Genomic DNA, 23,499 nt, shown 5'->3' with positions numbered 1-23,499 from the left:
TACACTTGGCACCTTTGGACTCTTACGTGTTTCGATCGCTGAAGAATTTTCTGGATGGGAGAGCCTTCAGCTCAAATCAAACGGGACGTCAAAAACCTCTTGAACCACTTTTTTACCTGCACGGATCCAACATTTGATGAGTGTTCTTGGCGGAAATTGCAAAACGTACTGTATCAGACAGTTTTTATTTAAGTATGCTTTGTTTCGGGTCTGGTCTATGTCAATGAGAAAACAAAGGTCCAAACGGACAAGGAAGTCGCATAACCCCCTGGATTAAGTGGTGGCAGCTCTTAGTCATCGTACGCATGGCAAACCTTCTGCGTAGTGCTGTACAGAACCACTGACATCGGTTGAGAGGGAATGAAATCCGTTGCGATTAGCCCCTGTACCACGTCGAAGATGCAGATGGCAGGAACCAGATTGCTCAGACAGAAACTCCCCAGGGGATGTGCTGCCATGACTCCTATGGTTACTTGTAGCAAATGAGCTTCTCAAAAAATTTGAAAGGAAAGCACATAAACCTATGCAGACGACATTGCTATACTAGTGAAGTTCCCAGAAACCATCAGTAATATGATGGACCACGTTCTAAAGATCATACACCATTGGGCGATATCGGCAAACCTAGAAATAAATTCCGATAAGACGGATCTAAGAGTGTTATATCTTTACAAGGAAGTATAAAATCCCGACATAGAAACCCCCGAAGCTCAACAGGGTTGAGTTAACTATTAAGAAACATAACAAACCTAGTACCTGGGAGTAATTTTTGATAGTAAACTGATGTGGAAATTCAATGTGGAGGAGAGAATTGATATCTCAATAAACTATTCAGAACACTTTTGTAGGGTATCCTATGAGTACACAGAACTAAATTTTTTTCCAGTAATCTTATAACTTCATTACCAAAGTAAATAGTTTTGGGGGAGCCTTGTCCCGTTTTTGAATAATTCTTGTATGTTGCTGCCTTCGTATTTAATTCCGCTCCAACCATAGCGTTTATGTGCGAAGAAATTTCGTTAAGTTTTTGCACTCACAACTCACCATAGAAGCAACAACAATACAAGCCAGAAAATATGCAAAAAAAAGTCGCAGAAAATATCAACAAACAACCAAAAAATTAGCAACAACTCCAGCAACGTCAGAAATGCCATGCAAAGTGAACGCCGCCGAAGTGGACGAAAAAAGCGTTGAAATGTGGCCGAAAAGATGACTCCATCTCTGCGAAAAAGCAGTGCCAGCAAACGAAGTAAGTGCCGCCTAAAGTCCATGCAGTGGATGTGGCACTCATCCGAGCTTACAAGCCTTTTATGAGTGTATGTTGGCTTTGATTTATACATGTGCATATGTATGCCTGTGTGTTTATGTAAGCCTGTGTGTGTATGTATGCCTGTGTGTGTATATTTTCCTGTATGTAAGTGCATAAGTAAGCATGTGGAAAGTTCTTTGGCGACTTTCTGGTTATTCACTGTTGCCCCTGCTCGTCGCTTTCACAGCGCCTCCTACAAAATGGCCTCACAAACATGTGTATCTACATATGTACGTACGAATATATGTAAGTATGTAGGTTTGCATTCCCTACATTGTAACCGCAAAACGTTGTTCATTCCTCCTTTGTTCGTCTCTCGAGTGGAGCGTTGTCGCAGCTGCTTTTTAAGCACTCTCTTTGCTGTTACTCCAAATTTGGAGCCGCTTGCTTTTCAACTTGTTCTTTGCTGTTTCTCACACACAAACGCAACACACTCACACATATGTATATTAAGTGTACACAAAAAATATTATAAACTCTGCGCCGCACATCATAATGTTGCCTCATCTACTCCGCAGAGTCCGCCGGCTTGCTGCCATTTATTTACCTCAGTTCAAATTCTTAATGTGGTCCTTTTGGTCGCAACCGGCTTTCAGCTCATTTCATACAAGCACACACTCGCAGCACAACGCGTATGCGGTGTTTGTGCACCAAGCAAGCAACGTGCAACATGCCGCATAACAAGCTGTAGTCGGTGCAAGCGTCTCTTGTTTTTGTTAGTGTCTCGCTTCGACTGCCTTCTGCTTCTGCGGCTTGTTGTCGGCTGCTTGGTCAGTTGGGGCAACTTCAGTTTGGCGACTTGAAATGAGAAATATGCAAAATGTTGACGACAACCGAAAATCGCCAGCAAAAAACGCGCCACAAAAGTGTTGGTGAAATTTTTTGCTCGACGGCTCCAGTCCCTAGCGATTGCTTGGAACTTGTAAATATGTTTGTTGTAGTTTATTTTTAATATTTTGTAAACGGATTATGCCAAACAAGTGTATAAAGCGAGTCGGAGTCGAGGAAAAAATGTGCGGCAGCTGCATTTCAGCGAAGACAAGACTGGATAATTATTTCGGTATGAGGAAGAATAGAGAATAATAATGTAATTCGATGCAGGCAGGGCTTCCTTCAAGTTTGGTTCTTTTTAGTATTTTTTGTTATTTTAATAAAAATGCATTTTATGTTAAGTTGCCTGATGTGAGAAAATGTCTGTCTGAAACCTTCCAAATATTAGAGAAAGAATGCGTAGCAAAAGAACTCGTAAGACAATGAAGTAATTGAAGGAACGGACTTAATTTTGAGATGGTCCTGAAAACTTGTCAAACACTTCTTTGGAAAAAAACAAAAAATAACGCAGTGACAGCTCTTTAAAAATAATTAAGACTTCATAGTGTTTTTAGAGAGATTCCAGAAACTAGAATGGATTAGGCAGTTGAGTCTTGATGTTGATGGATCTCTGTAAAGCCGACTGAGGTCTTAGCCAGTTCTGTCTCAGCCAATATTATTATGGTATACCCTAATTATACCATGATGTCTATAACATCCAGAAGAAAACATCAGAGATCCTATAAAGTATATACATATGTCCAAACATAGATGATCAGTGTGATGAGCTAAGTCGCGAACTAATGCCTCAGTTTTTGAGATATCAATATGAAATTTTGCACCCGTCCCTTTCTTACCTAGAAGCTATTCATATGTTGGTGCTGCCATACAAACTGAATGATCGAATTCAAATGCTGGAAAAAACTTTTTTTTGACGAGATATCTCACGAAATTCGGCATGATCCAAAGCAATGATAAAATGATACAAAGAAAAGATAAAAGTTCTTGTAGGAATATTTTGCATTTTCTAAGGGCTTTATAGTTTCGGTGCAACCCTTCGCTTTTAGTGCGGTTAGTAATCTACAGGTATATTCCAAAGAGGACTCTCTGAATATTTAGTTCCGAATTTTTGTTATAAACAAAATAAGTTAATTCTTTTTGGTTACATCGGGGATTTCTGTTGGCTATTAATAGTCGGAAGTCGGGAATAGAAGAAGTCCTAAGATAGGTTAATCTCTTAAAAAATAGTTTCCATCTGGTCTTAAGTTTTCAAAACTATTGTGACTCATCTTCTCTTGCTGGTTTTGGTAAACTACTTTTCCAGCTTTCTTTATTTATTTTGTAACAGTAAAACCAATAATTGCAGCTTTACCACAACATTCAACTCTTTCATTAATGAATGCTTAGAATACTGCAAAGATACAAACTTTAACCCATAATGACGACTGAATACGCTCATATTTGATTAATGATCTCCAATCGGTTCACCACCTTCACGGTTTTGTCGTGTCGCTCTTACAACCCTTTTGAACACAACCAATATGTGTAACGACAATCTCTTTTCCTTACAATCGCTGATAACCCCACGGCCTGTCATGGATTATTTCAATTTTCTTTGCGTTTTGTGAAGCTTATGAGATCACTACACAACTCATAAATCATCCCTGTAACATGCTTGGCACTCGCCATCGAGTATCATTAATCAGGCTTGCGAATTGCTTAAGTGCACTTGTAATCGACACTGCGTCAACCAGTCAACATGTGACCAAACACACTGTTTTCTGCAATCTTGACAAAAGATAATGGTCTCTAATCTCTCATTTTGAAAGTGGTTAAGTGTATGTATTTTTCTTAGACCATAAAACTTAACTTGATTAAGATTTTTTAAAATGAAATAAATATAGGTATACTGTATACAAGTCCTTAAGAATCTTCATCATAAATAGTTTTTTAAACGTTTTTAACGTAGTAATCAACCACCTGTGCTGGCTATTCGTCGAATTGTTGAAAATTTCCAGCGTAAATTTTCCATACATAATGTTCAAGTACCAATAAGATATAAACATTCGTTCGAAGTATTGAAAATATTCCTGCCGTTCAGGTAAGTGCTGTTAAAGAGCGCAATTTGTCGATTCAAAGACGTTCTCAAGAATAGGGACTGTCTCAAACCACAACCTGGCAAATTTTGAGAAAGGATTTCGGCTTGCATTCACACAAAACTGTTTTCACGCAAGAACTGAAGCCATTGGACGTAAACGTCGCGAATTTGTTGGTTTTCCTTGGAACAACTTGAAAACGATAACAATCTTTTTTGAGAATATCATCTTCTCCGAGGTTCACTTTGAACAACCGTGGTGACACCGTTACTGTCAATGGAGAGTGGTTTAGATCGAAGGTAACTAACTTTTTATGGCCACAATCGGAATACATTTGGTTTCAACAAGACGGGGCAACGTGCCACACAGCACGTGCAACAACCGAATTATTGCGAGAAAAGTTTGGAGATTCAATTACGTCAAAAAATTAAAGAATAAGCTCACAATATTAAGAAGCCTATTAAAATGAATAAAATTATTTTTTATAACGTTTAAAGAGAAAGAGTCAGACATTTATTATTATTTGATTCAAATATAATACTTTTAATTCAAGAGCAAAAACAGTGTAAATTATGAAATGAAAATTCTTCTGAGTTCCTGAGTGAATCACTTTCATTTTTGCCGCCCGAAATCGTGTTTTGGAAATCATTTGTAAATATTCTTAAACTTAAGATTCGAAAATTATATCAATCTAAACAAGGGTTTCACCGTCTAATTGTCATATATTGACTATTTTAGAAGCTGTCAGTAGTGTCAGTGTAGAAAACGAAAATTATTGTCATCTTCTATGCGAATGCGGAGCTTTATATAACAAAAGAATCGCAACTATCGGTCGAGAACTACATAACGATTTTCTGGAGGTTTCACAGATAAAACTGTTTGTACTGATGAAATTTATCAGAAGTACGGGGATATAAAACGAAGATATAAAAGAAGGAGAAAATCATAGTTCCGGTGGTTTCACAATGGGTCTTTTGAATGCCTAGGTGCGTCGTCAGACAGTCCCTCTACCTACCTACGAATAGTTTCGATATTATCCATAAAAGTTTTTTAACAAAGATGTATTTTATTTGCATTTTTGAATTTCAAAAATTAAAACAAGTTTGTAACGAAGTCTGTAACACCAAAAAGTAAATATCAGACACTCTATAAAAAATATATATAAATGATTAGCATGATGAGCTAAGTCGATTTAGCCATGTCCATCTGCCGTCTATCAGTATAAATGCTTTTGAAATATAGATAGAAAATTTTGGAAAAGTATTTTCCTACCTCGACCTTGGTATGGAAAACTCTTTGATTTGACAGGATATTTTCACGAAATTTGGAATAGATTATTGTACACGGCAACGGCAAAATTGTTAATATACTATATGCATATGTAGCTGTCATAAAAATTAACCGATGAAAATCAATTTCTTATTTGGAAACTATATTTTTGTAAAGCTACAACGGAAGTTAAAGTTATTTTCTTATTTTTTCTTTAAACAAGGTGTTCAAAAATTAACGCAAGATTTACGTTTGTCGTCAATTCAAAATCTCTTCACTCTTAAGAATGTTAAAACACTAGATCGACCATATTTGGTATGAAATTTTCGATCTGCGGCCGCCAAGTTTTCAATATATTTGAAATATTGTTCAATAAGGAAGACACGTTGTTCTATCAACGCTGCATTTTTATTAAGTCTAACAATCAGCTCTCGATTCGTTTTTTTTAGGGTTATCAACACTTTTATTTAATTTCAGCCTTTTTAATTTTGCGATACCGTTTATAGAAAACAAATTAACGTTTTGAAAATCATAACATCGGGAAAAAATTTGCGGTTTTATTGTATCGAGGTGAACTACAAAAAATTAGGCCATTTGGAGAATGCTGTGTCTTTCCACAATACATAGAAATTGTATTCAAATTCAAGCTGATAAATTCGGTTTCGATTACATTTCAACTTAGTTTTCTGACGTGAATAAGTTTTTCTACAATTATTGTCGTAAATTAATATAAAAGATAATCAATATCGTTTATATTGGTTTGATGTTGAATAAAAATTACTTTCTAAAATTCGTGTAGTTTAATCACTCTGTTCTTTAAATATATTTGGCTGAATATATATTGTGACAAAAAGGTACGAAGAAATTGTAATTTAAATTCCCCGGGTAACTGATATTTAAGAAATGTATGTCGTTGGCAGGACTGTCCTTAATTACTATACCAAATAAGAGCAGGATCTGGCAACCAGCTGCTTCAGTCGGTACACCTCAGTAGTGCGTTACGTTTTTCACAATGGATAAAAATATCGAAAAAAGAATTTTTTCAAATTTTGTGTGCGAAATTGTTGCGAATGTTGGAAAGGGCTTACGGTGATTCAGTTTTATCAAAAACACAAGTCTACGAGTGGTGCAATGCCTTCAAAGACGGTCGAGAGATCGTTGTAGACATGCCTTGCTCTGGAACATCTTCGACCTCTTCAACTGATGAAAATAATAAAAAAGTGAAGTAAATGGTACTTGAAAATCAGGCAAGTATTAAAGAAATGGCAGGAGAGCTCGACAACTCTCGCGAGTCCGTTTGAATGATTTTGTTAGATATTTTGGGTATGAAACGCATTCTTGCTCGATTCGTCTCGATAAAGCTAAATTTTCTTAAAAAAGTGTACCATAAACAGGTCTCTTTGAACATACTTAATTGTGCGCATTCCGATCCCACATTCATGGAGAGCATTATAAGTGCCGTTGAGGCATATCTTTAAGGTTTTGACTTGCAAATAAGTCAACAATCATCGGAACTTAACCAGTTTTCAGTCGATCGAAGAGATAAAGCAAAATTCCATGAAGGAGCTGAAGGCCATCCCAAAAAGTGCTTATGAAAAATGTTTCGAAGAAAAATCGTTGAGATAAGTGTATTACCTTTAGTGGGGATTACTTTGAAGACCCCAAATTAAATATTGATAAATATGAATGTATGTATGTACTCGTTTTTGAAAAACGTTTGTTTTTACCTTAGCTGTCATAGACAATGCTCACAAACGAATTGTTACCATTGATCTCAGATCTCACCTATGCCCCCCAGGCCGAACTGTTTTATTCTCAGCTAATTAATCTTTTAGTTAAAATAGTTTGAACCATTCCAATATTTATTATTTGCCATTTCATAGTTTCTAATAGTTATGTCGCTTAGTTTTCTGGTACTAAAATAAAATTTCAATAAAATCGGTTATGTAGTATTCAAAATCATAACTGAAAGATAACTGAAACTTTTGACCTTCAATTTATTCGCAAACGTTGGGTATACTTTGAAATTGTTTCATATAACCAAGCACTCAAGGGTTAACAACATTTATTAAATCGTTTCAACTCTGTCGTAACCACGGTAACGACAATCAGCCGGTCAACCAGCCAGTAACCAGCGAACAACCAGACCGGCAATAAGTTACCTTGCTAGTCAAGCAAGGGTTATATGTTTGTGAGTGTGGCTGGACTATGGAAGCGTGCAAAAAGTTGGCAACGAGTTGGAGCTTGAGTGGGTAGAACGCTAACTGGCATGGAAAGTATCTACAAATGCTGGTATGTATGTATTTATATGTATCAAAATAAATGTAAGTAAATGCAAGGCCTATAAGACCAAGCGAGGAATCGAAGGTAGTTGCGAAATGCAAACAGCAAAGGTAAGCGTTAATAAAAGCAATCATTGAAGAGCCGGAAAATGTTAACTAAACCTTAAAAAGTGCTGACAAATCAGCAACTCCTACATATACATATATGTATATGTATATTAAAGGATGTAAGAAAAAATCATAGCAGCGAAGTAGATGGATTGCGCGAAAGGTTCATATTGTATTTGCCTGTGTTTTTGTGTAATGGTGTGAGGTATTTGGGGTCACTGTTGGTAAAAACGTCTAGGCGTTCATAATTTTGCTTGTTAAGTGAAATGGTATGTAGATTAAGAATATATATGATAAAGAGGTAGGCGTTGCTTGTTAGCGCTTAATATAAAAGTATGTTGTAATTTGCTGTAAAATTAACCTTTTGAATGTAACAGCTATTGAGATGATTGATGCTGTAAGCCGATTTTACAATAGTTGCTGCCAAGTGATTTGATGTAGACTCGAATTAAGTCTTATTTTGATTTCCTTTTTTTAATTTTCACACACAAAAAAATTAAACGTCTCACAAATATTTCTTTGGAAAATTTTTGAAATTTTTTATTTAAAATTTTATTTAATAAATTTAAACATTTTTTAATTTTTTTTTTTTTGTTAAAAATTTTTTTATGAAAACTTTCGTTTATATTTTCTGGAAAATTTTGTAGTTTATTTCAATCCTGCCATTTGCAACTGTATTTTATATAACGTATATCATATGCTTTGTGTGCAGTTTTATGGCGCAGAACTTGCCAAACAGCTTTGAATTTCTTCTGCCTCGCACGCCAGCTCATAAACTTCGTCTTCTACTGGCAATGCTCAAACATAACTTCACAGCAAGCCGAAATTGCTGTTCAAAGAGCAGATATCATTTGCAATTTTTTCGCAATTCGCCGTTTCAAACAGTTGAACGTATTAATTTTTTTCATAAATTATGAACAATAAATATTTTGGAATAATATGCCATTAGCGCACTTCACATAAACTCGCCGAAAAAATGCAACTCGCGCCATTACACGTTTATCCGCAACAACGAACCGTCCATTTCGCAATTGCCGCACAAACTGTTTGTGTTCTGGCAGCAGGCGAACGCACGAACATGGCCAACCATTCAAACAGGCAAGCAAACGACGAACCAACCAGTCCACCAAGTCAAGTCAACGCAAACGCTGGTCTAACCAAAGCCAGTAGGTGGCGATGTTGGTTGGCGTCTTCGACGGCCGCGGCAGTGCAGAGGGACCCTACTGTAGCAGCAGCAGTGGCAGCGCCGGCAGCAGCCAGTTTGGCAAGTTCACACAGCAGCCACTGTTGCAGCAGCGACGCCACCGGCATCCATACATTGCAGCCAGCAATTCATAAGCACACATGCATATACTCCTCACATAAATAAACGAGCGCTCGCCTTGTACCAGGAAATCGAATGGCATGCGAGCGGTTTTTCTGGTTTTGCCCTCCCAAAAGTGCAACGAAATTCGCTCAATGCGGTCGCCACACTTGCGCTCGCTCGCCACTAAATCTATGCAGACAAGCTTTGCCGCTGTCGCCGCCGTTTGCCACTTCGACACTCGTCGTTGGCACTCGGCGGCTTGTGCACCTTCGTTGGTTCGTTGGCATTCGCCAAATTTGAATGACACCTAATACCCAATACCTTTGCCACCTTTCGCCGTCTGCCAGCTACACTAATGCTCGCCGCTTCGGTGGGCAGCTAACCGGCTTGAAAAGTATTTAGCTGCTTTTTGCAGAGAACTACCGACTACTTCTTGTATTGCGACTGCGAGGAAAACGTCGTACGAAGCCGATATCTTACCTTATTTCGCCGGCAAAGTGGCAAAATCACCTGCTCGTTGCAAGAGCGTTGTTTAGGCAGCAATGATGTTGTTGTTGTAAATGCATCATTTCATTACAACAAGTTTTCGCTCATTTCGCTGCTTGTAGTTATGTACTCAAATACTGGGAAGAGTTTGCCATTCAACCGGCTTTTAGTGTCTGCCCTTCGTGCGACTTCGTTGTGTTTACACTTGTATTTTGGCTCTGTTTATATTGCACTGCGTCTGCGCAAGTTTTTGTGTTTACCGCGTTTCTCTTAATTCACGCTCTTTTGTGGTTGGCGGTGATGTTACGTTAACAGCATGTTTACATACCGTTATAATTCTACAGTCATGCTTTCAAAAGCAAGTAATATGTAAGTTTAGCGTGCGCAGTTTCAATGTTATTGCGGGTTCTAGAAGTTGAGTTCGTAGTTGTCAATATTGTTCAAACTAGATAAACTACTTGAAAAAAGACTTAATAACTATTTTATTATTACACTCTGTAATCCATTGAAGTGATTTTAAGATGTTCATAACTTCGCTATTATGTAAAAAGTGTTCCATTACGGGATCCCCTATTTTTTTTTTTAAGTAAAAACACATACACTTCAAATTTAATTCTTTCATTCGACGGAACATTCTTTGGCATTTATTGTTTGAAGATTATCTCTTTCAAATGTAGGCTGCGACTACGTCTTAAATTGTCCATTCCTTGAGTCCATTTTTCGATGATTCGTTCGAGCATTTCGACTCAGACACGTGATGTTTTGCTCCAAGGCCTGATTGTCCGCATCGATCTTAGACTTTACACATCCCCACAGGAAGAAGTCTAACGGTATGATATCTCACGATTTTGGTGGTCAATCCACCGGCCCAAAACGTTGTCTCAATATATCCATTGATTAATGTGGTGTGTGGGTTGTTCGTTTCAACAAAATGGCGCCGAGATCACGAGCTTCAATTTCAGGTATCAAATTATCGGTTGTCATTCCCCAATAACGGTCGCCATTGACAGTTACGTTTTTACCGGCATCATTTTTGAAGAAATATGAAGCGATGATTCCACCGGCCCACAAACCACGCCAGACAGTGCTTTTTTCTAGAAAAAAATGCACTTAAATCTATTTAGGTTGCTCTTCGTCCAATATGCGGAAATTTGGCTTGTTTATAAACCCATAGAGGCGGAATTTGGCCTCATCCCTGATCAAAATTTGGGTTAAAAACATTGGGCCCAATTAAATTTAAGATCTCGACGTAAAATGCGCCAAGTCATTCCATACGTCAGTCGAAAGTCTTTCCACGATGAAAAGCAAACAACACTGAACAAAAATAACATGACGGCTTGACACGATTCACGCGAGATCTGTTAAAGAAAGTCTACTGAAAGAAGTAGCTCCACTTGGATCATCCGTTACATAGCTTTTCACTTATAATCGCTTCTCCTTCTACTCCATGATAGCATGTACAATAATCATTGTATGGTAATCTGTTGGCATGTCTGCCAATTAGACAGTAACCTGTTAGACTCCTACAAGAGTTCTTACGCCATTCCTTTGGATTTTTAATAGTCGGCATGGGTGGTCCATATTCCAATGATGACATGTTTTAGTGAGGAAGTCAGGACTCAGCTGTATTATAACATGTTTGTCAATGAAATATCTGGAAGTAGCCAGAGGTCAATCTGTCTCCCTTCTTTCCGGGTCTAATTGTAGCGTGGCTTGTACTCTTACTAGTTCACAATTACCAGGAATATAAATATCACGTGGCCTAGAACTGGTTGTAGGTGTGCTGTGAAATAGAATGTTAGATCCACTAAGAAATCAGGACATTCTTTCACTATGTTTCACGAAAACTTAAGATACTTTAGAAAAAGCCGCTGCACAATCTCTATATATATGTATATTCCTTGTTGTCAACACAGTCCCTGTCAGAACAATAAGTATTTCTTTAACTATTGTGATCTCCGTTTAGAAGACACTGCAGTGATCTGATAGACGGTAAACGATTTTGGTACCAAATTTTGGTGAAAAGACACCATATTCCATTCGATTATCTAGTTTAGACCCATCCTTAATATATTATATATATCCCTGAGTGCCTGTTCCGCTCACCCTTTTCCCCATTCTTCTCTGGAAAGTAAGGCAACATTGGGAAAGGCATTTAAGTTCAATTCTAGAGAATTTCGAAAATAGGCGGTATTGGGTAGAATAGGAACTTGGGAATGACCAGAAGCGATTATTTTACATCAAGCTCACGACTTCCGACTTTAAACCAAGTACGAGTTAAAGTGAAAAGGCGTAACATCCCTCCCCAGGATTGTGCGCTGGCTTTGGGACCCGTCACGTATAAAACACCCCCAATGAAAGAAGGAAAACAGCCTTGCTGTTGTAAACTCGCCAATAAAGAAGAAGATTTTCGTTGGAACATATCGTAAATTAGACGTTACTTCGGTCAACCTGACATTTTCATTGTAGGTGTATGGGAGCTAAAGTATGTTAATGATCACGTTTTATTTAAGAACTCATGTTCACAATATTTCGTTAAGACACCTCACTTATTAAATAAATATACGGTAAAAAATTAGATACAAAACCGGAGATTCTCATATTTGGTTTATGGACGCTAGGTATAAAGCAATCACAACTATTTTGGCATGACAGAAACTGGACCACCAACATACGAACAGACAGGTAGATATCTAGACATATTACGAGTCCATAAATAACTTCTCGAATCCGAGTATTGAAAACTCTTCCATTACCATAAAATGGCAGCTTTAATAAATTACGAATCAGTTGTAAGAACTCTTTAGATTTTTTGAATACATTAATTACTTAAGTGAGTAACGGTAAAGAAAAAGTCCTGAACAAAAAACAAGACTTTTTAATTTGAATTTCGCGCCAAAATCGAATCGTCGAAATATTTTTTTTCTGAGTTCGTTTGTCTGTCTGAGACATCTGTGTCAAATGTCACATCAAAATAAAAAATGTTTAGTATGTGCTTGTCTTTCTGAAGTACAAAAAATGTTTTCGGCTATTTTTACGATGAGTGAAATAATTCTGCAAAGAAGTTCCATTAAATTTGGTGTGCAAAATAGAATGTCTGGTTCCGAAATCTTCAGAGGATTGGAAAGGGTCTTCGGTGATAATTGGCGTGGGCAAGAGTTATTGATGTGTACAAATAATTCAAAGAGAGCCGAGAACGTATTATTACTGGCGATGAGTCTTGGATCTATGCTTTCGACCCAGAAACAGATGATCAATCGATCGAATATCATGGTAAATGTGACCCACGAGAAACAGTTCAAAAATCAAGGTTATATTGACAACTTTATTCGATTCTCGAGGTGTGTTATGCGTTTGCGTGAAGCTGTTCGTAAAAAGAGGCCGGAATTATGGACCAACAACTTTTGGTTTTTACACCATGATAACGCACCGTCGCATACTGCATTGATTCTTCGTTACTTTTTCCCAAAATTTTCAACCAACATCGTGCCGCAACCACCGTATTCGCCTGAATTAGCTCCGTGTGAAATCTGGCTATTCATCAAACTGAAACGACCGCTCCGGGGAAACCATTTTGAGTTAATTGAAGACATTAAACAATTTCTTCAAGGATTGAAAAAAACGTTGGCACAATTGTATTGGGGCCAAAGGGAAATACTTTGATGGGGACGATATAGATTGTGAAGAATAGAATGTTTAACCTTCCATCCATACTTGAAACTTATTTGTGGAAGGAATGGAAGGTATTGAAAATGAGAGGTAAACACTTCGCGACCTTTCTTTTATCTCTATCTTAGTAGAGTAAATACATCAATACATTTTATCTAGAGTTTCTTAGGTCAGTAATAAGTTCGGAGATTTTATCGTCGCCTTGGATACTAATACTTGATTCCAATAGCTCACTTTGTATGGAAGCTTAATGCTGTAGTGGTTCGATGTCGACGGTTCCAACAAATGAGGAGCTGTTGGATAGAAAAAGTCGTGTGCAAAATTTTATATAAATGTTCCAAAAACTGAGAAACTTGAATTTTTAACTATAATAAGCTTAATAATTTGTATATTTTATCTTTGCTGATAATCACTAGTGCACGCCTGCCGACAATACAAACAGGTCACACACACCACATTCAAGACCAAAACTTAGGCTTTTCAGGAGTATGGCAAGGCACCTTTGACTTGGCAGTTTATTGCCATTGTACATGAGCGACAACTCAATGTCAATGCCTGCAATGCAATTTCTTTTGCCAACTTTTTCTCATTTCTCAACTATTTGCGAATTCGTGCTGCTTTCGAGCCCACTCACACTGCCTACACGTACACATATGCCGGTATGTGTATGCGTGTGTGTAGACGCAAAGTTGTATTTGATGGTATCAACATAAATTTTGTTTACAAATGGATATGAGAAATAAAGAAAAGTAGTACAAGATACATTTACAAAGTCGCGCTCTTAGCAGGAACAGCCTTCAAGACAAACAGACAGACAAAAAGACAGACAGCCAGAAGGTTAGAAAAGTCAGTCGGTTTCAGTGCGAGTGCAATTTGGACGACGCGAAGCCGGTGTAAGGAGATAAGCAGTGATACCCACGTCAGACAACCAAAGCGCCGCGGCCGACTTTTGTATACTCGCACAAAATAAATGTTGCAACAGATACCTTCTGCTCATGGCAAAGTGCTAGACGTGTCTCCCTCACATACAACACGCCGCATTGCACTGCATTATTGTGGTTGCTGTTGTTGTTCTTCCTTTCTTGTTGTTGTGCCACGTTGATGTCTGCAACGTGAATGAATTGTTGCAGACACATTTTGAAGTTTGGCAATGCCGTGCCACTATTGCCACAAAGTCTTCGCTGCGCACTTACTCCGTCACTTGAGCAGCAAAGCAGCGCGCCAAAGCTGCATATTCGTATGTATGTATGAATGTACCATATGTGTGTGTGTGTAATGGCACATAGCGAATTTTCAAAGCCTTTGGGGTACGTTTTGAATGTCTTCAATCGCCGTCAGTGGCATGCAACTGCAGGCGCACCAACAGCCGAACCCGGCTAGACCAGACCGGCCGCCGACTGACAAATGAAATGTTAGACAGACATTTTTATTTGCACAAAAGTGCACACGCGCGCGCATTTCATTCAAAATGTGACGCTTCAATGCGAATAGCTGTGGGAACTTTTACATTCCACGCTGTTGCGATTTTCCATTTGATGTTGATGGCGTTCTCGGTCGATGTTCGATAAATGATACAATTTACTTAGATGATCCTCCTGAGGGGATTCGGAAAAGTCTAAAAAGAAAGGGCGGTATTATTTTTTATTATATTGTGAGTGATGTGCTCGTGTTTTTTAGTGTTTGATTTTATTTAAGTCCCAATTATCGAGGTGGGTAAGGTGGTTTGTAGAAAACTGTTTATAGATAATATCATAAATTCGGACTTATGGTAAAATATTGATGCTTACACTTCTACTAGGTGCTAGTCACTCTACTTTTTCGGGTTGATATGGAGCTCATGCTCAAATAAACACTGGGTTCTCAAGTTTTAAGCTCTCATCGATTATTTAGCGAATCTATCATGTAGCTTCTAATGGTCAGTCTCGACATTTCAGCAATGCTCGTTACAAAATATTTCTCACCAGTTCCTCATTCTTGTCTGAACATAATTTTACACTCACGAGTTTGTTATATTCCTGATTGTCAGCCATCAGCGTTGTTTTAAAGTTAGACTGACTTTAAATATCTGTAAGTAATAAAACTTTGCAGAGAAATAAATAATATTGAGTCCTGAGTATGTGAAGGTCTCCCATGTCATCAATGTCAAATATCAGTTTAAAAGCAAAAATCGCATAAAATTTCATCCGCATGGCTATCGAACCAGTTCGGGAAATATGAAAGTTGCTAAAAACGATACACTGCGACAGACAGTTCAGCGAACCAGCCTTTCACTTACATACATACTCCCAAAAAGACTGCAGAACGGTTATTGGCCCAGTCACAGGTCACAACTTACTGTCATCTCATGCATGTCGAAGGACGGATGATACATGTAAAAAGGGCAGGGATGTTGGCATGAGAGACATATTAGAACACCTTTTCTACTTCTGTGCGGCCTTATCTAGAATCCGGCATTGATATCTAAGAGCTTCGGAGTTTAAAGGACTGGATGAAATATCAGAATTAGATATACCATAGAGAGTCTCTAATAAGCTTCTCAAAAAATGGTGACGTCCTGCATTACTTAAACTTCAGCACCCATTAAACTAAACCTCATCAGTTATTAGAAAAGTGCTGTAGGTCTATGTATAGCGTGACAGCCACCCAGTATAACTTAATTTAACCCATGGAAAAAGGTTGCGGTATACTAAAAAATAAAATTTCTTTACATATTAAAAGCAGTAGTAATAGACAGAAAGCACGACGAATTCGAACTGCCAGAGGTGGTTTATGCAATTCAAACGAGTCGATGGTTTTCGGGTTTTACTATTGAAAACCTTCGGCAAAGAGGTGAGTAGTTGTGTCATGTGGTTTCTGTGCAGGAAAGGTAATTCAACAATTTCAACAGACTACTACTAACCTATATTCTATTCTTTTCAAGATTCCGCTGTAAGATATGCCTATCGTTAGAGGCGCCTAAAATCCAATATGCACTATTTCTGTTATTAGGCTTGCCTCGAAATAGTAGCATAGCCTTGTCAAAAATTGTGCTATAATACTCAGCTTGATAAGATATTATAGACTTTGAATAAGTTTCATTCTAATAAAAAGACATTTGAAGTTCAAGTGCCAAATCTCATCAGTCATTGAGTTTGATGGGGCTCAACTGGTAGTATCAAAAGCTACAATGGCTGTCCGGAGACTTAAATCTGGTACCACGGGTAGCAGTTTGCGTTTGGAGAACTCTCTAATCCGCTCACTGGGTTTAGCCTTTTAGGGGCAGGTAGAATTGAAAATTCAGTTCAGTCGACGGCAGAGGTTTTAGGCCGGCCTAGAACCCATCTAAGGGGGAAAAAGTGTTCCTTTCACCTGATTAATTGGAACAAGATAATGCTTACAAAATGTCTTTATTATTTGGGAAGCTAATCAACGCATTGTTTTGATGCATGTGCTTTTAAGCGCCATTAGGGTAAGGCAGTCGTAGGCATACACGTAAAAACACAACGAATGTTGTCCGCCTGTCTGTCTGTAAGCACGCGAACTTGTTCGTCTGTTTTTGAGCACCCGACCTTTTCTCCCCATAAAACTGCCATACCAACCACTTTATCAAAAGGAAAACTGTCTTATTCGACAAGATAACCTAATGGCATAGATTTTTATCCAAAGTAACGCTACAATCACCGAACAATTTTTTCATTTTTTGTTAACTTTTTTGGTGTTTTTCTAATAATACAATCAAAAAGGTATATAATATTGTTAGGGTTTAAGTTACAAGTAAATTTGAGCAGACGTTTCAGGGTGATTGGCAGTGCATTCAAAATTTTAAACGTGTTTTTCTCAAAATCGTGTTTTCAAAGTCGGTGACCAACATTATTCAAAAACGATTAGCCACAAATTTTAAAACAATTTAAGGGGTTATGTACATATTATATTACGTAGGTTGCTATATATATTTCTGGCCTAATAATGTAAATAGGCATATTTATCAACGAAAAATTTTTTTTTTTTTTTTTGTCGATTGCTGTTTTGTTTCGGGCTCATACGCATAGATCCATGATTCGTCACCTGTGACGATCTTATAAACGTCTTTTGAAGCACCGCGATCGTATTTTTTCAGCATTTCTTTACACCAATCCACACGAGCCTTTTTTTGAGCGATTGTCAAATTGTGCCGGATCCAACGAGAACAAACCTTTTTTACGGCCAGGTGTTCATGCAATATCGAATGTATGCTGGTGGGAGAAATGCATAGGCATGCCTCTATCTGAAGGTATGTTACATGACGGTCTTGCATTATCAGTTCACGTACGGCATCGATGTTTTCTGGCACAACGGCTGTTTTTGGACGACCTTCACGGATTCGTCTTTGAGCGAGCGTCGGCCACGATTGAATTCGTTGTACCAGTTTTTCACAGTGCTATAGGATGGTGCTTCATAGCCATACAAAGATTTTAGTTCATCGATGCACTCTTGTCGTGATAATCCACGTCGAAAGTTGTGAAAAATGATCGCACGAAAATGTTCACGAGTTAATTCCATTTTTTGGACGAGATGAATTTTTTAATTCCCTGTAAATAAAACAATTCACGATTAAATGACAAAACGTTCTGAGTGATGTTATGCTAAAAAATGTCAAACTTTCCAATGTAAATGTCAGATTGCACCTGGCAACACTTAGTGTTGCCCTAGGCCAGAATATATATAGCAGCCCTCGTACATTTTTTAGTACTTAAACAAAGATCTTTTCTCACCGATAAATATTTTTTTTATAAACAATTTAAGGCAAAAATTTTGGACAAAAATCGATTATTTTTAGAAACCGTATTTTGTCCAAAAATTTTATTTTGCTTATCCTTTTGATTAATGACTGGAATTAACATTACTTTAATTTTAATTTCAGAGGATCCAGTTCAGAGATCTTGTGGTCACCGCAAAACTTATTTTTTGAGAGGAGCTCCCAGACATCAGCTGTAGTTCCTTTTCAAATATATATTTTTACTAATACTATGTCTTAAAATACAGCTAAAATTCACCATAATATGTGCACATATTTTTGGATCAATGAATTTTAAACTTTTCTTAGAGAAAATTTTGGAAAAATCGCTTTTTTCGGCTTTTTAACTGTATATTGTACAACCCCTTAAGAGGTCGATCCTGACTCATCTCACTTGAACAGCTTAAAACTCTGGTCTGTTGTGTTACCTAAACAATTCCTATATAACAGATAATTAGACCCTTACGAATCGACAAAGTACTTTGAGTATATCATAAATTTGATTAGGCAAACCTTAAACAATTTGAAAGCAACTTTGTTGAGCTCAATATTTTGACTAAAAGCTGTTGGCGAACTTTTTTCGATTTTGTTAGTGAAAGTTTTGAAAATTCTAGAAACACTTTAGCAACTAGCTTTAAAAATGAAAGCATTATTTGACTACATACATGTATATACCATTTTCTTCAATGATATTTTTTATTTATATATTTTTATATATATTTTATCAATATTTAATTTATTTTTTTAGGTAAGTCGCAATTTGATGTCGATAATGTGTATGAGGCATTAACTGATATGATTTGAAAGAACCAGTATAAAATACAAAGTAAGTCACGTTTAACTTTTTGCATTAAAAAAATTTAAAAACCACAGAAAATGTTTAAAATAATAGTGGTATCTAAAAAAAAAATTAATTTTTGGAAAAAGGTGAAGAAATCATACCAAAGTTCCTACAAAGTCATTTGACTATTATTTTTAGTAGTTTCGGTCACTCAATATATTCTTTAAGTAAGTATCCTTACTTATATTCAAAGCTCTGCTAATACTATTTCTAGACGGTGACTTCGTTTTACAATAGAATACATACATTTCTAAGCTTTTACACAAAATTATTATAATAATTTCCAAAATTAGTTATTACTGCTACAGTAGCTTCAACATCGGTTCCCTGCTAGCTACCATAATTACCATTATTCCAAATTCTTGGTACTGTACCATTAATCATTAAGGCTCTAATACTTGTATTTGTAGAATGATTTTATCATTACAATGATCTAAGCTACCCCGCTACCCCTCAACTTACGCCACAAACTAGTTTGCCCAACTATGATTGCAGCATATTCGCTTGTCTACATGCATTTATGGCACTACAATTTACTTAACTACTCTACTTAGGCTACGTGACAGCCACTGCTTGCCACTGACAATCAATGAATGCGTCGCCGGCACACACGCTTCACTGCCAACGAAGACATCCGCTTGGCGTACCTTACGCAGCGTCAGCGCCGCCAATCACTGGCGTTCGAAGCATATTAATTATTGATTAACTTGAGCTCGGAACATGACGCGTCGCTGCAACTTTATGACAGACATGGCATTTGTCTCACCAATTACTTTATCCATGAAATAAAATCCTGAATATTTATGCGCAGCGTTGCGGAGTCGCGCGTAGCAATAAGTTTGCTGGAATTTCTGGCATTGCAAATGGAAATAGTTACACGTCCCAGAGATTACATTTAATTAGCTTTCGATTTGGCTGCTTGTAATACTTACATTCTAGTTCCGACCACTTTCGAAGTGCTGTATATGCTTCGCAGTGTGGCCACCTGCTGGGTGAAGCTTATGCCACTTCAAGTTTGCGTAGTTTAGCTAAATTTAATATTGTTAAAGGTGGGTGCCGCTTATTGGAGAAAGATTGAAATTAACTGATTTGGTTGAAAACTGTTTTTTTTTTATGATCGCCTCTGCTCAATTTTCACATTAGGTTAGGTATGATGACTGATCCAAAGATCGCACTTCGACTGCTATAAGTAGTATTTTATGATGCCATAAAGATAAAGCTCCTGTGTTTCGAACTTATAAGTCAGCAAAGGGCCTTGTGACCATTAGAAATTTTCGCAGGCGTTTAATTTTTATTTGCATCGAACGCGGGACAAACATGTTGTCTTCTTCTATACAGCTGCAGCAGCTGGCGTCGGGTAAGATTCTCAAATTTACTGTATTGAGGCCGACAGGACATTGATTTGTTAGAACTCCCACAACTAGGAAGGCGCTAGGCTTACTGAGGGCTAAAAATTCACCGGATCTCTTACAATCGATCTAGGGCCAAAAGAATTGTAATCCAGCACTGACCAAGTTCCCGTGAAGTCCAGTTATCCAGTTAGGGAACGACTCGCCGGAGAGAAATTTTACACTCCAAAACCTATTCTTGACTAAATTGTTGCCGCTCCGAAACGTTATTTGCCATAATGTCGAAACCAAAGATCATCCAAAACTGAACTATAGTATACTTATCCCCAGTTAAATATTCGACCAAAATCTATTTAACAGATGAAATATAACCTACGTATCGACTTATAGCTGTTTTTTAGTACATAGACAACCCGAAATTATATCGAACCGTTAAAATCCATTGAATACAGTATGCTTAAATAAGCTAAGTCTATTGGGATTACCAATATAATAATAAGGTTACAAATCAAAGGAAGGAAAAATATTAATTACCACTTTAGTTGAGATTTCTGGAATACTTATTTTTCTTAACTCTAGCAGCTCAATTAAAATGTCCCCGGCATGACACATAGATAGAACTGAGTTCAAATGATTTTTAGTTAGCCTTAACCTTCAACCGCGTGTAGATATGTGACAGCTGTCGGATCCTTACTTCGCGTGTTGAAATAATATAGTTCTCATTCATGAATATGTGGCTGTGAGAAAAATTTGTGCAAAGTGGGTGCCGCGCCAGCTCACTTTTGAGCACAAGCAACGAGGAGTTAATAATTTGGAGCAGTCTTTGAGAATGTTCAAGTGTAATACACACGAGTTTTTGCATCGATATGTTACAGTGGATAGAATGTGGTTCAATCATTTCACTACGAAGTCCAATCGACAGTTATCCAAGTGGACTGCATACGATGAACCTGCTCCAAAGCGTGGAAAAACGCAACAGTCGGCTGACAAGCTTATGGCGTCTGTATTTAGGATGCGCGTGGAATAATTTTTATTGACTATCTTGAAAAAGGAGGGATCATCAAAAGCGTTTCAACAAGACTGGCCGTGTCACAAGTCAGTGAAAACGATGGGAAAAATCCATGAATTAGGTCTAGAATTGCTTCCGCATCCACCGTATTGTCCACATCTGGCTCCTAATATCTATTTCCACTTCTCGAATTTCAAATGAATGCTTAACAGAGACTTATTTTGATGCAAAGGTCAAATCGTACTACAAAACTTGTATCGAAAAGTTGGAGAGTCGCCATAATCACTGTATAACCCTTGGCGAGAACTATGTTGTACAAAAAAAACGAATTTTCTTAAAAAATGTGTTTTGTTATGACAGGCCGGGGGCTTCTCAATTGACCTGGTAGAACAAACAGTCCCAAAATCTTCTCAAATTTTGGCGTCTATGCACTTCAAAATATTTTTCACCTTCACTTTGAAAAATAATAATTTTTGTTACTCCATAAAGTAGTGTATCGTTACTAATGTCAAAAATAAAGTGATTCACTTCGTCTAAAGTTAAGCGGTACAACAACACAAGCTGATTATGCTGATAAACTATGAGAAAGGATAAGCAAAGCAAAGTGGTAAACAACCATAAAGTCAAGCGTGAAACGGAGAATATGTGAGCAACAAGCGGCTACAATTGAATAACGATAACAACGAGCAACACAGCACTTTTGGCAGACCGACAAGCAGCAACTTGACTAGCAAATCGAAGCAAATAAATATTACAGCCATGATATTTACAGCTGTTGGCTGTCGACCACCTCCAACGAGCGGTTGTTGTCAACGCTGTGTGTCGGTTTGACTCTTACGGATGACCAACTATTTCATGTTGTATTTGTCTAGCGACACAAACGCCTAGCACATTTATCTTCAGCTGGTTTCTCCTCCACCTTTCGTTTACCTTCTCTAAATCGCTTTGCACAAATGAATGAGTGACTGACTAGTCGGCTGACCAGACTGGCTTAGCTGGCGGCAAGTAAAATGAGCCATTACAGCTGCAATGCAGCGCACAAATAAATTTCCAATGATGCGGCATTTATCTGACCAACACGCACACCCCCGCCTGCCAGCCTTACTCGCCACTTCGCTATTAGGTGCTGCTCAACTCAACACCTCCAAATAAAAGCAGATATTTCTTTTTTTTTTTTTGTTGCAGTTTTGCCTCAGCTTACGTAGGTACATCATTGCCGCCCCCGCCCCGTGTACACCCTATTTCCTAAGGATAAACGTTTGAGAAATCGTTTATAATTCATTCAGCGACTACGGACCCGGACTCGGAGGCTGTGGTTGCTCCTACGTTTCATCTTCAGGAGCACCACGAATCTTTTGCCTTTGCCAGCCCTTGCTTGCTTTCCTGTGCTTTCCTTGGCTTAAAATATTCGTCTCCTTCTTCAATATTGTTGCATTTGTTATTGTACTGACTCCTTTGTTATCTACCGGCTTATTGTCTTTGTTGCCGCTAACTTGTTATTGCTGTAGTTGTATTTATATTCGCACTCACAGTTGCTGTATTTCCTACTTGTCTACCGCCTTTGCTCGCTGTGCTAGGTTTTGTTTCGAGTCATTTGTTTTGATCCCTGCAGTAATTTGAGGGACGGTCCATCTTGTTTTACACGTTCTCGGGCAGCAGCGCTGCTACGTATATCGTTGTTCATTGTTGTTTTAAATGGCGTGAATTTCGTTGACTCGCCTTTGCCATATTGTTGTTGTAACGAGAGGAGGCGGTATCGCTACGCCAGCTGACGTCGATTCTTTTCCAACTCTTCTGCATTTGTTTTTGCTTTCGTGTTGACTCCTCGGGGGCAGTTTGGGTGGGTTATACGAAACCAAAGTCATTTAGCTGCTACCGTTTATTCGTTTAGTCCCATACGAATGGCAGCTAAATGAAATAGTCGGAGGTATTTCATTGGGCCACAGTGGCTAACTTAAACGTGGTGTGTTTGAAAAAAAATCCTGGGAACAAAATTGTTGAAAAACACTGTTTACTTGGTAAATATTATTTTTATTCCCCACCATCCATTTAAAATTGGTAAATTAGCCACAAAGCATGAGAATGTCAAGCAAGTGATTTAAGATGGGATCTATTTTAAAATCAAAGTTGAAAGCTCAAATAATTAAATCAGATGAAATATTAAGCGAACTGACTAAAAAATTTTAAATTTTCGCGTGTTTTCAAACAAATA

The 23,499-nt window shown here is 37.8% G+C and overlaps 1 protein-coding gene across 3 annotated transcripts in view; it reads right to left on the bottom strand.

The window, feature by feature from the left end:
* LOC126756463 (semaphorin-2A-like) overlaps nt 1-8,418 on the bottom strand; it is a 263,501-nt gene extending 255,083 nt beyond the window's left edge. For all 3 annotated transcript variants that reach the window (XM_050469529.1, XM_050469531.1, XM_050469530.1), the window contains exon 1: nt 8,236-8,418. The gene's annotated coding sequence lies outside the window, so the exon portion shown is untranslated. The remainder of the gene's footprint in view (nt 1-8,235) is intronic.
* Between the last annotated feature and the right edge of the window lie 15,081 nt (nt 8,419-23,499).

Source organism: Bactrocera neohumeralis, chromosome 4, assembly GCF_024586455.1.
Source record: "Bactrocera neohumeralis isolate Rockhampton chromosome 4, APGP_CSIRO_Bneo_wtdbg2-racon-allhic-juicebox.fasta_v2, whole genome shotgun sequence".
NCBI classification, from domain to species: Eukaryota; Metazoa; Arthropoda; class Insecta; order Diptera; family Tephritidae; genus Bactrocera; species Bactrocera neohumeralis.
Note: the sequence above shows the minus strand (reverse complement) of the source record. Positions and strands in the feature narration are given on the sequence as shown.